The sequence below is a fragment of the Pleurodeles waltl genome, unplaced genomic scaffold (genome assembly GCF_031143425.1).
Source record: "Pleurodeles waltl isolate 20211129_DDA unplaced genomic scaffold, aPleWal1.hap1.20221129 scaffold_72, whole genome shotgun sequence".
In the NCBI taxonomy this organism is placed as follows: Eukaryota; Metazoa; Chordata; class Amphibia; order Caudata; family Salamandridae; genus Pleurodeles; species Pleurodeles waltl.
In genome coordinates this window covers 1121847-1135330 of record NW_027150393.1, presented here as the reverse complement: position 1 = coordinate 1135330, position 13484 = coordinate 1121847, and the positions used below count along the sequence as shown (strand labels likewise).

Genomic DNA, 13484 nt, shown 5'->3' with positions numbered 1-13484 from the left:
GTATAGTTAGAGTGGCGCACTGAGGAGAAATGTTTTCATTTCCCCTCGTTTTTTCTCTTTCTATGTGTGCTGCATTCTGCAGCACACATAGAAGTAAGAGCAAATCACCATTGAAGATTTTTCTTTTGGCCAGGAAGGTGTCCCTTCCTGCACAAAAACAATTTCCCCCTCAACGCAGTCATCCTTGTACCATGGTGCAAGAACGGCTGCGTTGGCGCTCAGCAGCTAATTTAGAGCTGGCGCAGGGGGAAGCACAGGGGTGCGCTGTATTCTACTAAATACGGCGCTTCCCTGCATTTTGAAAATGACGGAGCGTAGGGCTTGCAAATTTGTCACAGCCTCGCGCTCAGTCATTTTCTTGTAAATCTGGGACAAAATGTCTAAAGGATAGAGGCTTTTTATGTCATGTTCGATGACGACCATGCAAATGACTCTAGTCATACTGCAGAAGAGAGCACCATGTGGCGTTTCTTGCTTTGGGATGTAGTCTCCCACTCTCTGCCACCAACCCTCGGAGCAGGGTGGGAGCCGTAGCGCTTCTGTGCCCAGGCTCGTTGGTCTAGGGGTATGATTCTCGCTTCGGGAGCGAGAGGTCCTGGGTTCAAATCCCTGACGAGCCCATTCTAGCGGAAAACAATCAAATCCTGCTCAAAATACACAACCCCTCAACATTTCTCATTCCACTCAAAGCATTGTTGCGCAAAACATATTTTTTGCCTCAGGCGAAAAATTGATTACAATGCCTTGGCTTCCTTCCTGCTTGCTCTCAGTGCGCCCTGTGTGATGATTTCACAGGCTTGCGTTCCTGGCATTTAGGCATCAGATATTTGTCTGTCTCTGCCCGCAGCTGTGACTTTTCAGGACGTCTGAGTGTATGCATGCTGGCTGACACCGCTGCAATTTTCACACTTACCCCTTGCATTCTGAGCAACTGCTGATCAAGTATAGAGGAAATCGGGCAAACATATGAGGGGAACTGTGCTCCTTCAGTCAAGCCAGCAAGCTTGTTTCTGTAGTGTCGTGGTTATCACGTTTGCCTCACACGCAAAAGGTCCCCGATTCGACAATGGGCAGCAGTAGCTTTTGTTTTTGCTCACTAAAACCTGAGTCTCTCTCAATGCACACTTAGACAGAAATGACCTTTAAAAACTTGTGACCTGTGTAAAATGTGCTTTACTATTGCAGGACGATAAAAAGTTATCTGCATCCCTCGGTGGTCGTGCATGTGCCTTGTTTCTTGTTCTGTTTTTTTTTTTTTCTTGGCCATGTTATATTGTGGGGCCTTTAAAGCTGTGACTTTGATAGGAACATTGCAAGCGGCAGCATCAACAAGTGCAGACTGAAGAGTCAGACCTGCATAATGTTTTGGCTGTCAGGATGGCCGAGTGGTCTAAGGTGCCAGACTCAAGAGAGCTTGATCTTCAGTGTAGCTGAGCCTTCTGGTCTCTTCATGTAGGTGTGGGTTCAAATCCCACTCCTAACAGGTGTGTTTTCTTCCCTTAAATCTTGCTCTGCTTGCAGAGCCAGCTCCTCACACCACTATCTTTGGAAGCTGCTGTGGCATGTGAGCAGAAATCCACCAACCCATCGGCTGGGCCCTCAATCAAAATTCTGTGTATTACTGCAAGGGGCATCTCAGGCACACCTTCTGTTAGAGCTGCACTTTATGACAGTAACTACCATGCTGGTTTCTACTTAAGCAGTTGATTCTATCATTTGAAGTGAGTCTCTCCTGCCTCCTTTTGGGCAAAGAAGACACTGCCCCTGCAACAACACAGGCAGACAAGCTCAAACTGGGTTTCTTGGTTAGGTGGGCGGAGCATATTGGCAATGGTGCCTCCTCGTGACTTGCAATTTACATGAAGAAGACAGAGAGGCAGCTGGGATTAGGCAGTACCCATGAACCCCTGAACACTGTCTTGCGACTTGCACACAATTCTGAAATGAGGCGGGGGAAAGGAGGTGATTTCCCCATCAAGGGCCATTCCGGGAAATCAGCCACCCCCGTCTCCCAGGTGAGTGTTTCAGGCCTATGAGCCACTACTATAAATCTCGCCTGATTGAGCCTGATCGAGCGCTGAGGGAGCAAGTGTGCTTGAATCCAAGAGGCATGCTTCTCTGGCTCAAGAGCTAGCAGGCCCTTCAGTGCTTCTGGTCTGGAAGTCTAAGGTGCAAGGGTCCAGGACTTGCAGAGGGTTACAACTACCAGAAAGGGTCTGCTTTTCACATCAGTGCCCTAGTTCAGCTCACTGGCACACAGAATCTTGACTACCTCTTTCCTTGCTAGAGACAAACAAAAAATCCTTGACAGAAAACATCAATTGCTATGGCACGCTTAGAGAGAGAGCCTCCGAATGGCCCTGCTTTTCTGAAAGACGCTTCAGAAGATGTTTCAAATGCCTCTGCAGCAGCAGTCTAGTTGGTATAGGGGTATGATTCTCGCTTCGGGTGTGAGAGGACCTTGGTTCAAATCCCAGACAAACCTTTACCTTTATAGGTTCAGTCTGTGTTTTAAACAGGAGTATTTCTGCTTTTCACTCTTGTAAGATGTCATGTTGCAATGCAATACATGCTTTATACCTGCGTTGAGACGGTTCAGCGTCATGAAGGTATGCGAGATTTCTTTGCAACTGCTTTTCTGTGCTGGAGCAGCAGTGCTCATAGGAACATTAAATGCACAGTGCTTCTCCATGGTAATTTCGGGTCCAGTTCTGAAATCACCTCTTGGAATGAAAGTGATGCCAGTTCCTTTCTTCCAAGGCAAGAGATCGTGTTCCGGAAGGCTCAGTTTTAAGCGTCATGAACATTGGCCCTCAGTCCTTGCATCCCAGTCCAATGCAGAGCCACATAAAGCAAGCAGGTGTGTCTGTTTCCATAGTGTGGTGGTTCCAGTACAAAGCATAGCCACATGAAGCAAGCCGGCAAGTGTGTCTGTTTGTGTAGTGTAGTGATTATCATGCGCACCTCACATGCAAAAGGTCCCTGGTTCGAAGCCAAGCAAATACAGAAAATCGCTGGGCTTTTTCCCAGTATTTGCATTTCCTGACTCAGCTGACAGGCAAGCTGAGATAAAAGAGACTGTGTCTATCCCTCACCATCGTGAGGTACTACGCTCCTGGGGCATCTGTCACAGCTCACCAAGAGGAGTTGCGCCAGCTTACGTCAGTCAGTTGCTCACTGTTGACCTTTGTATTGAAGCCTGAGCCTACCGCATTCAAGCCAGCCAAGGAAGGAAGGTATGAGAGCGAAAATAGCTTTCCTGCCCTCACCAAGAACACACACCTTGAGCAAATAAGGTGCCAGACTTACAAGGCCCAATCGCCAATGGAGCATCACTTTTAGTGACGCCCCGGTGGCACTATGCACTGCGCGGTATTTACAAGATGGCGTTCAGCCACTTTTTGTGGCTTAACACCACCTTGTAAATACGGCACCTTAGCATTCAGCGCTTTCCCTGGAATGGGCGTACAATGGGTGTTGCTGTGAGTGTGCCACAGCAACACCATAGCATTTTGATGCTGCTCCATATTTAGGAGTTGACGTAAATCTGTGTCAGCGCCAAAATCCAACGCCATCCCAGGGGTATCGTTAGAGTGGCGCACTGAGGAGAAATGTTTTCATTTCTCCTCGTTTTTTCTCTTTCTATGTGTGCTGCATTCTGCAGCACACATAGAAGTAAGAGCAAATCACCATTGAAGATTTTTCTTTTGGCCAGGAAGGTGTCCCTTCCTGCACAAAAACAATTTCCCCCTCAACGCAGTCATCCTTGTACTATGGTGCAAGAACGGCTGCGTTGGCGCTCAGCAGCTAATTTAGAGCTGGCGCAGGGGGAAGCACAGGGGTGCGTTGTATTCTACAAAATACGGCGCTTCCCTGCATTTTGAAAATGACGGAGCGTGGGGCTTGCAAATTTGGCACAGCGTCGCGCTCAGTCATTTTCTTGTAAATCTGGGACAAAATGTCTAAAGGATAGAGGCTTTTTATGTCATGTTCGATGACGACCATGCAAATGACTCTAGTCATACTGCAGAAGAGAGCACAATGTGGCGTTTCTTGCTTTGGGATGTAGTCTCCCACTCTCTGCCACCAACCCTCGGAGCAGGGTGGGAGCCGTAGCGTTTCTGTGCCCAGGTTTGTTGGTCTAGGGGTATGATTCTTGCTTCGGGAGTGAGAGGTCCCGGGTTCAAATCCCGGACGAGCCCATTTTAGCGGAAAACAATCAAATCCTGCTCAAAATACACAACCCCTCAACATTTCTCATTCCACTCGAAGCATTGTTGCGCAAAACATATTTTTTGCCTCAGGCGAAAAATGGATTACAATGCCTTGGCTTCCTTCCTGCTTGCTCTCAGTGCGCCCTGTGTGATGATTTCACAGGCTTGCGTTCCTGGCATTTAGGCATCAGATATTTGTCTGTCTCTGCCCGCAGCTGTGACTTTTCAGGACATCTGAGTGTATGCATGCTGGCTGACAACGCTGCAATTTTCACACTTACCCCTCGCATTCTGAGCAACTGCTGATCAAGTATAGAGGAAATCGGGCAAACATATGAGGGGAACTGTGCTCCTTCAGTCAAGCCAGCAAGCTTGTTTCTGTAGTGTAGTGGTTATCACATTTGCCTCACACGCAGAAGGTCCCCGGTTCGACACTGGACAGCAGTAGCTTTTGTGTTTGCTCACTAAAACCTCAGTCTCTCTCAATGCACACTTAGACCGAAATGACCTTTAAAAACGTGTGACCTGTGTAAAATGTGCTTTACTATTGCAGGACGATAAAAAGTTATCTGCATCCCTCGGTGGTCGTGCATGTGCCTTGTTTCTTGTTCTGTTTTTTTTTTTTTTCTTGGCCATGTTATATTGTGGGGCCTTTAAAGCTGTGACTTTGATAGGAACATTGCAAGCGGCAGCATCAACAAGTGCAGACTGAAGAGTTAGACCTGCACAATGTTTTGGCTGTCAGGATGGCCGAGTGGTCTAAGGTGCCAGACTCAAGAGAGCTTGATCTTCAGTGAAGCTGAGCCTTCTGGTCTCTTCATGGAGGCGTGGGTTCAAATCCCACTCCTAACAGGTGTGTTTTCTTCCCTTAAATCTTGCTCTGCTTGCACAGCCAGCTCCTCACACCACTATCTTTGGAAGCTGCTGTGGCATGTGAGGAGAAATCCACCAACCCATCGGCTGGGCCCTCAATCAAAATTCTGTGTATTACGGGAAGGGGCATCTCAGGCACACCTTCTGTTAGAGCTGCACTTTATGACAGTAACTACCATGCTGGTTTCTACTTAAGCAGTTGATTCTATCGTTTGAAGTGAGTCTCTCCTGCCACCTTTTGGGCAAAGAAGACACTGACCTTGCAACAACACAGGGAGACAAGCTCAAACTGGGTTTCTTGGTTAGGTGGGCGGAGCATATTGGCAATGGTGCTTCCTCGTGACTTTTAATTTACATGAAGAAGACAGAGAGGCAGCTGGGAGTAGGCAGTACCCATGAACCCCTGAACACTGTCTTGCGACTTGCACACAATTCTGAAATGAGGCGGGGGAAAGGAGGTGATTTCCCCATCAAGGGCCATTCCGGGAAATCAGCCACCCCGCGTCTCCCAGGTGAGTGTTTCAGGCCTATGAGCCACTACTATAAATCTTGCCTGATCGAGCGCTGAGCGAGCAAGTGTGCTTGAATCCAAGAGGCATGCTTCTTTGGCTCAAGAGCTAGCAGGCCCTTCAGTGCTTCTGGTCTGGAAGTCTAAGGTGCAAGGGTCCAGGACTTGCAGAGGGTTACAACTACCAGAAAGGATCTGCTTTTCACATCAGTGCCCTAGTTCAGCTCACTGGCACAGGGCATCTTGACTACCTCTTTCCTTGCTAGAGACAAACAAAAAATCCTTGACAGAAAACATCAATTGCTATGGCACGCTTAGAGAGAGAGCCTCCGAATGGCCCTGCTTTTCTGAAAGACGCTTCAGAAGATGTTTCAAATGCCTCTGCAGCAGCAGTCTAGTTGGTATAGGGTTATGATTCTCGCTTCGGGTGTGAGAGGACCTTGGTTCAAATCCCAGACAAACCCTTACCTTTATAGGTTCAGTCTGTGTTTTAAACAGGAGTATTTCTGCTTTTCACTCTTGTAAGTTGTCATGTTGCAATGCAATACATGCTTTATACCTGCGTTGAGACGGTTCAGCATCATGAAGGTATGCGAGATTTCTTTGCAACTGCTTTTCTGTGCTGGAGCAGCAGTGCTCATAGGAACATTAAATGCACAGTGCTTCTCCATGGTAATTTCGGGTCCAGTTCTGAAATCACCTCTTGGAATGAAAGTGATGCCAGTTCCTTTCTTCCAAGGCAAGAGATCGTGTTCCGGAAGGCTCAGCTTTGAGCGTCATGAACATTGGCCCTCAGTCCTTGCATCCCAGTCCATTGCAGAGCCACATAAAGCAAGCAGGTGTGTCTGTTTCCATAGTGTGGTGGTTCCACTACAATGCATAGCCACATGAAGCAAGCCGGCAAGTGTGTCTGTTTGTGTAGTGTAGTGGTTATCATGCGCACCTCACATGCGAAAGGTCCCTGGTTCAAAGCCAAGCAAAGACAGCAAGTCGCTGGGCTTTTTCCCAGTATTTGCATTTCCTGACTCAGCTGACAGGCAAGCTGAGATAAAAGAGACTGTGTCTATCCCTCACCATTGTGAGCTACTACGCTCCTGGGGCATCGGTCACAGGTCACCAAGAGGAGTTGCGCCAGTTTATGTCAGTCAGTTGCTCACTGTTTGACCTTTGCATTGAAGCCTGAGCCTACCGCATTCAAGCCAGCCAAGGAAGGAAGGTATGAGAGCGAAAAAAGCTTTCGTGCCCTTACCAAGAACACACACCTTGAGCAAATAAGGTGCCAGACTTACAAGGCCCAATCGCCAACGGAGCATCACTTTTAGTGACGCCCCGGTGGCACTATGCACTGCGCGGTATTTACAAGATGGCGTTCAGCCACTTTTTGTGGCTTACCACCACCTTGTAAATACGGCACCTTAGCACGCAGCGCTTTCCCTGGAAGGGGCGTGCAATGGGTGTTGCTGTGAGTGTGCCACAGCAACACCATAGCATTTTGATGCTGCTCCAGATTTAGGAGTTGTCGTAAATCTGCGTCAGCGCCAAAATCCAACGCCATCCCAGGGGTATCGTTAGAGTGGCGCACTGAGGAGAAATGTTTTCATTTCTCCTAGTTTTTTCTCTTTCTATGTGTGCTGCATTCTGCAGCACACATAGAAGTAAGAGCAAATCACCATTGAAGATTTTTCTTTTGGCCAGGAAGGTGTCCCTTCCTGCACAAAAACAATTTCCCCCTCAACGCAGTCATCCTTGTACCATGGTGCAAGAACGGCTGTGTTGGCGCTCAGCAGCTAATTTAGAGCTGGCGCAGGGTGAAGCACAGGGGTGCGCTGTATTCTACTAAATACGGCGCTTCCCTGCATTTTGAAAATGACGGAGCGTGGGGCTTGCAAATTTGGCACAGCTTCGCGCTCAGTCATTTTCTTGTAAATCTGGGACAAAATGTCTAAAGGATAGAGGCTTTTTATGTCATGTTCGATGACGACCATGCAAATGACTCTAGTCATACTGAAGAAGAGAGCACCATGTGGCGTTTCTTGCTTTGGGATGTAGTCTCCCACTCTCTGCCACCAACCCTCGGAGCAGGGTGGGAGCCATAGCGCTGCTGTGCCCAGGCTCGTTGGTCTAGGGGTATGATTCTCGCTTCGGGTGCGAGAGGTCCCGGGTTCAAATCCCAGACGAGCCCATTTTAGCGGAAAACAATCAAATCCTGCTCAAAATACACAACCCCTCAACATTTCTCATTCCACTCGAAGCATTGTTGCGCAAAACATATTTTTTGCCTCAGGCGAAAAATGGATTACAATGCCTTGGCTTCCTTCCTGCTTGCTCTCAGTGCGCCCTGTGTGATGATTTCACAGGCTTGCGTTCCTGGCATTTAGGCATCAGATATTTGTCTGTCTCTGCCCGCAGCTGTGACTTTTCAGGACGTCTGAGTGTATGCATGCTGGCTGACACCGCTGCAATTTTCACACTTACCCCTCGCATTCTGAGCAACTGCTGATCAAGTATAGAGGAAATCGGGCAAACATATGAGTGGAACTGTGCTCCTTCAGTCAAGCCAGCAAGCTTGTTTCTGTAGTGTAGTGGTTATCACATTTGCCTCACACGCAAAAGGTCCCCTGTTCGACACTGGGCAGCAGTAGCTTTTGTGTTTGCTCACTAAAACCTCAGTCTCTCTCAATGCACACTTAGACAGAAATGACCTTTAAAAACTTGTGACCTGTGTAAAATGTGCTTTACTATTGCAGGACGATAAAAAGTTATCTGCATCCCTCGGTGGTCGTGCATGTGCCTTGTTTCTTGTTCTGTTTTTTTTTTTTTTCTTGGCCATGTTATATTGTGGGGCCTTTAAAGCTGTGACTTTGATAGGAACATTGCAAGCGGCAGCATCAACAAGTGCAGACTGAAGAGTCAGACCTGCATAATGTTTTGGCTGTCAGGATGGCCGAGTGGTCTAAGGTGCCAGACTCAAGAGAGCTTGATCTTCAGTGAAGCTGAGCCTTCTGGTTTCTTCATGGAGGTGTGGGTTCAAATCCCACTCCTAACAGGTGTGTTTTCTTCCCTTAAATCTTGCTCTGCTTGCACAGCCAGCTCCTCACACCACTATCTTTGGAAGCTGCTGTGGCATGTGAGGAGAAATCCACCAACCCATCGGCTGGGCCCTCAATCAAAATTCTGTGTATTACTGGAAGGGGCATCTCAGGCACACCTTCTGTTAGAGCTGCACTTTATGACAGTAACTACCATGCTGGTTTCTACTTAAGCAGTTGATTCTATCGTTTGAAGTGAGTCTCTCCTGCCACCTTTTGGGCAAAGAAGACACTGCCCCTGCAACAACACAGGCAGACAAGCTCAAACTGGGTTTCTTGGTTAGGTGGGCGGAGCATATTGGCAATGGTGCCTCCTCGTGACTTGCAATTTACATGAAGAAGACAGAGAGGCAGCTGGGAGTAGGCAGTACCCATGAACCCCTGAACACTGTCTTGCGACTTGCACACAATTCTGAAATGAGGCGGGGGAAAGGAGGTGATTTCCCCATCAAGGGCCATTCCGGGAAATCAGCCACCCCGCGTCTCCCAGGTGAGTGTTTCAGGCCTATGAGCCACTACTATAAATCTCGCCTGATCTCGCCTGAGCGAGCAAGTGTGCTTGAATCCAAGAGGCATGCTTTTCTGGCTCAAGAGCTAGCAGGCCCTTCAGTGCTTCTGGTCTGGCAGTCTAAGGTGCAAGGGTCCAGGACTTGCAGAGGGTTACAACTACCAGAAAGGGTCTGCTTTTCACATCAGTGCCCTAGTTCAGCTCACTGGCACAGGGCATCTTGACTACCTCTTTCCTTGCTAGAGACAAACAAAAAATCCTTGACAGAAAACATCAATTGCTATGGCACGCTTAGAGAGAGAGCCTCCGAATGGCCCTGCTTTTCTGAAAGACGCTTCAGAAGATGTTTCAAATGCCTCTGCAGCAGCAGTCTAGTTGGTATAGGGGTATGATTCTCGCTTCGGGTGTGAGAGGACCTTGGTTCAAATCTCAGACAAACCCTTACCTTTATAGGTTCAGTCTGTGTTTTAAACAGGAGTATATCTGCTTTTCACTCTTGTAAGTTGTCATGTTGCAATGCAATACATGCTTTATACCTGCGTTGAGACGGTTCAGCATCATGAAGGTATGCGACATTTCTTTGCAACTGCTTTTCTGTGCTGGAGCAGCAGTGCTCATAGGAACATTAAATGCACAGTGCTTCTCCATGGTAATTTCGGGTCCAGTTCTGAAATCACCTCTTGGAATGAAAGTGATGCCAGTTCCTTTCTTCCAAGGCAAGAGATCGTGTTCTGGAAGGCTCAGCTTTGAGCGTCATGAACATTGGCCCTCAGTCCTTGCATCCCAGTCCAATGCAGAGCCACATAAAGCAAGCAGGTGTGTCTGTTTCCATAGTGTGGTGGTTCCAGTACAATGCATAGCCACATGAAGCAAGCCGGCAAGTGTGTCTGTTTGTGTAGTGTAGTGGTTATCATGTGCACCTCACATGCGAAAGGTCCCTGGTTCGAAGCCAAGCAAAAACAGCAAGTCGCTGGGCTTTTTCCCAGTATTTGCATTTCCTGACTCAGCTGACAGGCAAGCTGAGATAAAAGAGACTGTGTCTATCCCTCACCATCGTGAGGTACTACGCTCCTGGGGCATCTGTCACATCTCACCAAGAGGAGTTGCGCCAGCTTACGTCAGTCAGTTGCTCACTGTTTGACCTTTGCATTGAAGCCTGAGCCTACTGCATTCAAGCCAGCCAAGGAAGGAAGGTATGAGAGCGAAAATAGCTTTCCTGCCCTCACCAAGAACACACACCTTGAGCAAATAAGGTACCAGACTTACAAGGCCCAATCGCCAACGGAGCATCACTTTTAGTGACGCCCCGGTGGCACTATGCACTGCGCGGTATTTACAAGATGGCGTTCAGCCACTTTTTGTGGCTTAACACCACCTTGTAAATACGGCACCTTAGCATTCAGCGCTTTCCCTGGAAGGGGCGTGCAATGGGTGTTGCTGTGAGTGTGCCACAGCAACACCATAGCATTTTGATGCTGCTCCAGATTTAGGAGTTGTCGTAAATCTGCGTCAGCGCCAAAATCCAACGCCATCCCAGGGGTATCGTTAGAGTGGCGCACTGAGGAGAAATGTTTTCATTTCTCCTCGTTTTTTCTCTTTCTATGTGTGCTGCATTCTGCAGCACACATAGAAGTAAGAGCAAATCACCATTGAAGATTTTTCTTTTGGCCAGGAAGGTGTCCCTTCCTGCACAAAAACAATTTCCCCCTCAACGCAGTCATCCTTGTACCATGGTGCAAGAACGGCTGCGTTGGCGCTCAGCAGCTAATTTAGAGCTGGCGCAGGGGGAAGCACAGGGGTGCGCTGTATTCTACTAAATACAGCGCTTCCCTGCATTTTGAAAATGACGGAGCGTGGGGCTTGCAAATTTGGCACAGCGTCGCGCTCAGTCATTTTCTTGTAAATCTGGGACAAAATGTCTAAAGGATAGAGGCTTTTTATGTCATGTTCGATGACGACCATGCAAATGACTCTAGTCATACTGAAGAAGAGAGCACCATGTGGCGTTTCTTGCTTTGGGATGTAGTCTCCCACTCTCTGCCACCAACCCTCGGAGCAGGGTGGGAGCCATAGCGCTGCTGTGCCCAGGCTCGTTGGTCTAGGGGTATGATTCTCGCTTCGGGTGCGAGAGGTCCCGGGTTCAAATCCCGGACGAGCCCATTTTAGCGGAAAACAATCAAATCCTGCTCAAAATACACAACCCCTCAACATTTCTCATTCCACTCGAAGCATTGTTGCGCAAAACATATTTTTTGCCTCAGGCGAAAAATGGATTACAATGCCTTGGCTTCCTTCCTGCTTGCTCTCAGTGCGCCCTGTGTGATGATTTCACAGGCTTGCGTTCCTGGCATTTAGGCATCAGATATTTGTCTGTCTCTGCCCGCAGCTGTGACTTTTCAGGACGTCTGAGTGTATGCATGCTGGCTGACACCGCTGCAATTTTCACACTTACCCCTCGCATTCTGAGCAACTGCTGATCAAGTATAGAGGAAATCGGGCAAACATATGAGGGGAACTGTGCTCCTTCAGTCAATCCAGCAAGCTTGTTTCTGTAGTGTAGTGGTTATCGCATTTGCCTCACACGCAAAAGGTCCCCGGTTCGACACTGGACAGCAGTAGCTTTTGTGTTTGCTCACTAAAACCTCAGTCTCTCTCAATGCACACTTAGACAGAAATGACCTTTAAAAACTTGTGACCTGTGTAAAATGTGCTTTACTATTGCAGGACGATAAAAAGTTATCTGCATCCCTCGGTGGTCGTGCATGTGCCTTGTTTCTTGTTCTGTTTTTTTTTTTTTTCTTGGCCATGTTATATTGTGGGGCCTTTAAAGCTGTGACTTTGATAGGAACATTGCAAGCGGCAGCATCAACAAGTGCAGACTGAAGAGTCAGACCTGCATAATGTTTTGGCTGTCAGGATGGCCGAGTGGTCTAAGGTGCCAGACTCAAGAGAGCTTGATCTTCAGTGAAGCTGAGCCTTCTGGTTTCTTCATGGAGGCGTGGGTTCAAATCCCACTCCTAACAGGTGTGTTTTCTTACCTTTAATCTTGCTCTGCTTGCACAGCCAGCTCCTCACACCACTATCTTTGGAAGCTGCTGTAGCATGTGAAGAGAAATCCACTAACCCATCGGCTGGGCCCTCAATCAAAATTCTGTGTATTACTAGAAGGGGCATCTCAGGCACACCTTCTGTTAGAGCTGCACTTTATGACAGTAACTACCATGCTGGTTTCTACTTAAGCAGTTGATTCTATCGTTTGAAGTGAGTCTCTCCTGCCACCTTTTGGGCAAAGAAGACACTGCCCCTGCAACAACACAGGCAGACAAGCTCAAACTGGGTTTCTTGGTTAGGTGGGCGGAGCATATTGGCAATGGTGCCTCCTCGTGACTTGCAATTTACATGAAGAAGACAGAGAGGCAGCTGGGAGTAGGTAGTACCCATGAACCCCTGAACACTGTCTTGCGACTTGCACACAATTCTGAAATGAGGCGGGGGAAAGGAGGTGATTTCCCCATCAAGGGCCATTCCGGGAAATCAGCCACCCCGCGTCTCCCAGGTGAGTGTTTCAGGCCTATGAGCCACTACTATAAATCTCGCCTGTTCGAGCCTGATCGAGCGCTGAGCGAGCAAGTGTGCTTGAATCCAAGAGGCATGCTTCTTTGGCTCAAGAGCTAGCAGGCCCTTCAGTGCTTCTGGTCTGGAAGTCTAAGGTGCAAGGGTCCAGGACTTGCAGAGGGTTACAACTACCAGAAAGGGTCTGCTTTTCACATCAGTGCCCTAGTTCAGCTCACTGGCACAGGGCATCTTGACTACCTCTTTCCTTGCTAGAGACAAACAAAAAATCCTTGACAGAAAACATCAATTGCTATGGCACGCTTAGAGAGAGAGCCTCCGAATGGCCCTGCTTTTCTGAAAGACGCTTCAGAAGATGTTTCAAATGCCTCTGCAGCAGCAGTCTAGTTGGTATAGGGGTATGATTCTCGCTTCGGGTGTGAGAGGACCTTGGTTCAAATCCCAGACAAACCCTTACCTTTATAGGTTCAGTCTGTGTTTTAAACAGGAGTATTTCTGCTTTTCACTCTTGTAAGTTGTCATGTTGCAATGCAATACATGCTTTATACCTGCGTTGAGACGGTTCAGCATCATGAAGGTATGCGAGATTTCTTTGCAACTGCTTTTCTGTGCTGGATCAGCAGTGCTCATAGGAACATTAAATGCACAGTGCTTCTCCATGGTAATTTCGGGTCCAGTTCTGAAATCACCTCTTGGAATGAAAGTGATGCCAGTTCCTT

The 13484-nt window shown here is 48.0% G+C and overlaps 4 non-coding genes across 4 annotated transcripts; all 4 read left to right on the top strand.

Annotated features, from left to right (window-relative positions):
• Nucleotides 1-548: 548 nt before the first annotated feature.
• TRNAP-CGG (transfer RNA proline (anticodon CGG)) lies at nt 549-620 on the top strand. Its single transcript has one exon. It is a non-coding gene; the product is annotated as a tRNA-Pro (tRNA).
• Nucleotides 621-4130: 3510 nt separating this feature from the next.
• Nucleotides 4131-4202, top strand: TRNAP-CGG (transfer RNA proline (anticodon CGG)). Its single transcript has one exon. It is a non-coding gene; the product is annotated as a tRNA-Pro (tRNA).
• A 3503-nt stretch (nt 4203-7705) lies between these two features.
• TRNAP-CGG (transfer RNA proline (anticodon CGG)) lies at nt 7706-7777 on the top strand. Its single transcript has one exon. It is a non-coding gene; the product is annotated as a tRNA-Pro (tRNA).
• A 3502-nt stretch (nt 7778-11279) lies between these two features.
• On the top strand, nt 11280-11351 carry TRNAP-CGG (transfer RNA proline (anticodon CGG)). The gene has a single exon. It is a non-coding gene; the product is annotated as a tRNA-Pro (tRNA).
• Nucleotides 11352-13484: the final 2133 nt, after the last annotated feature.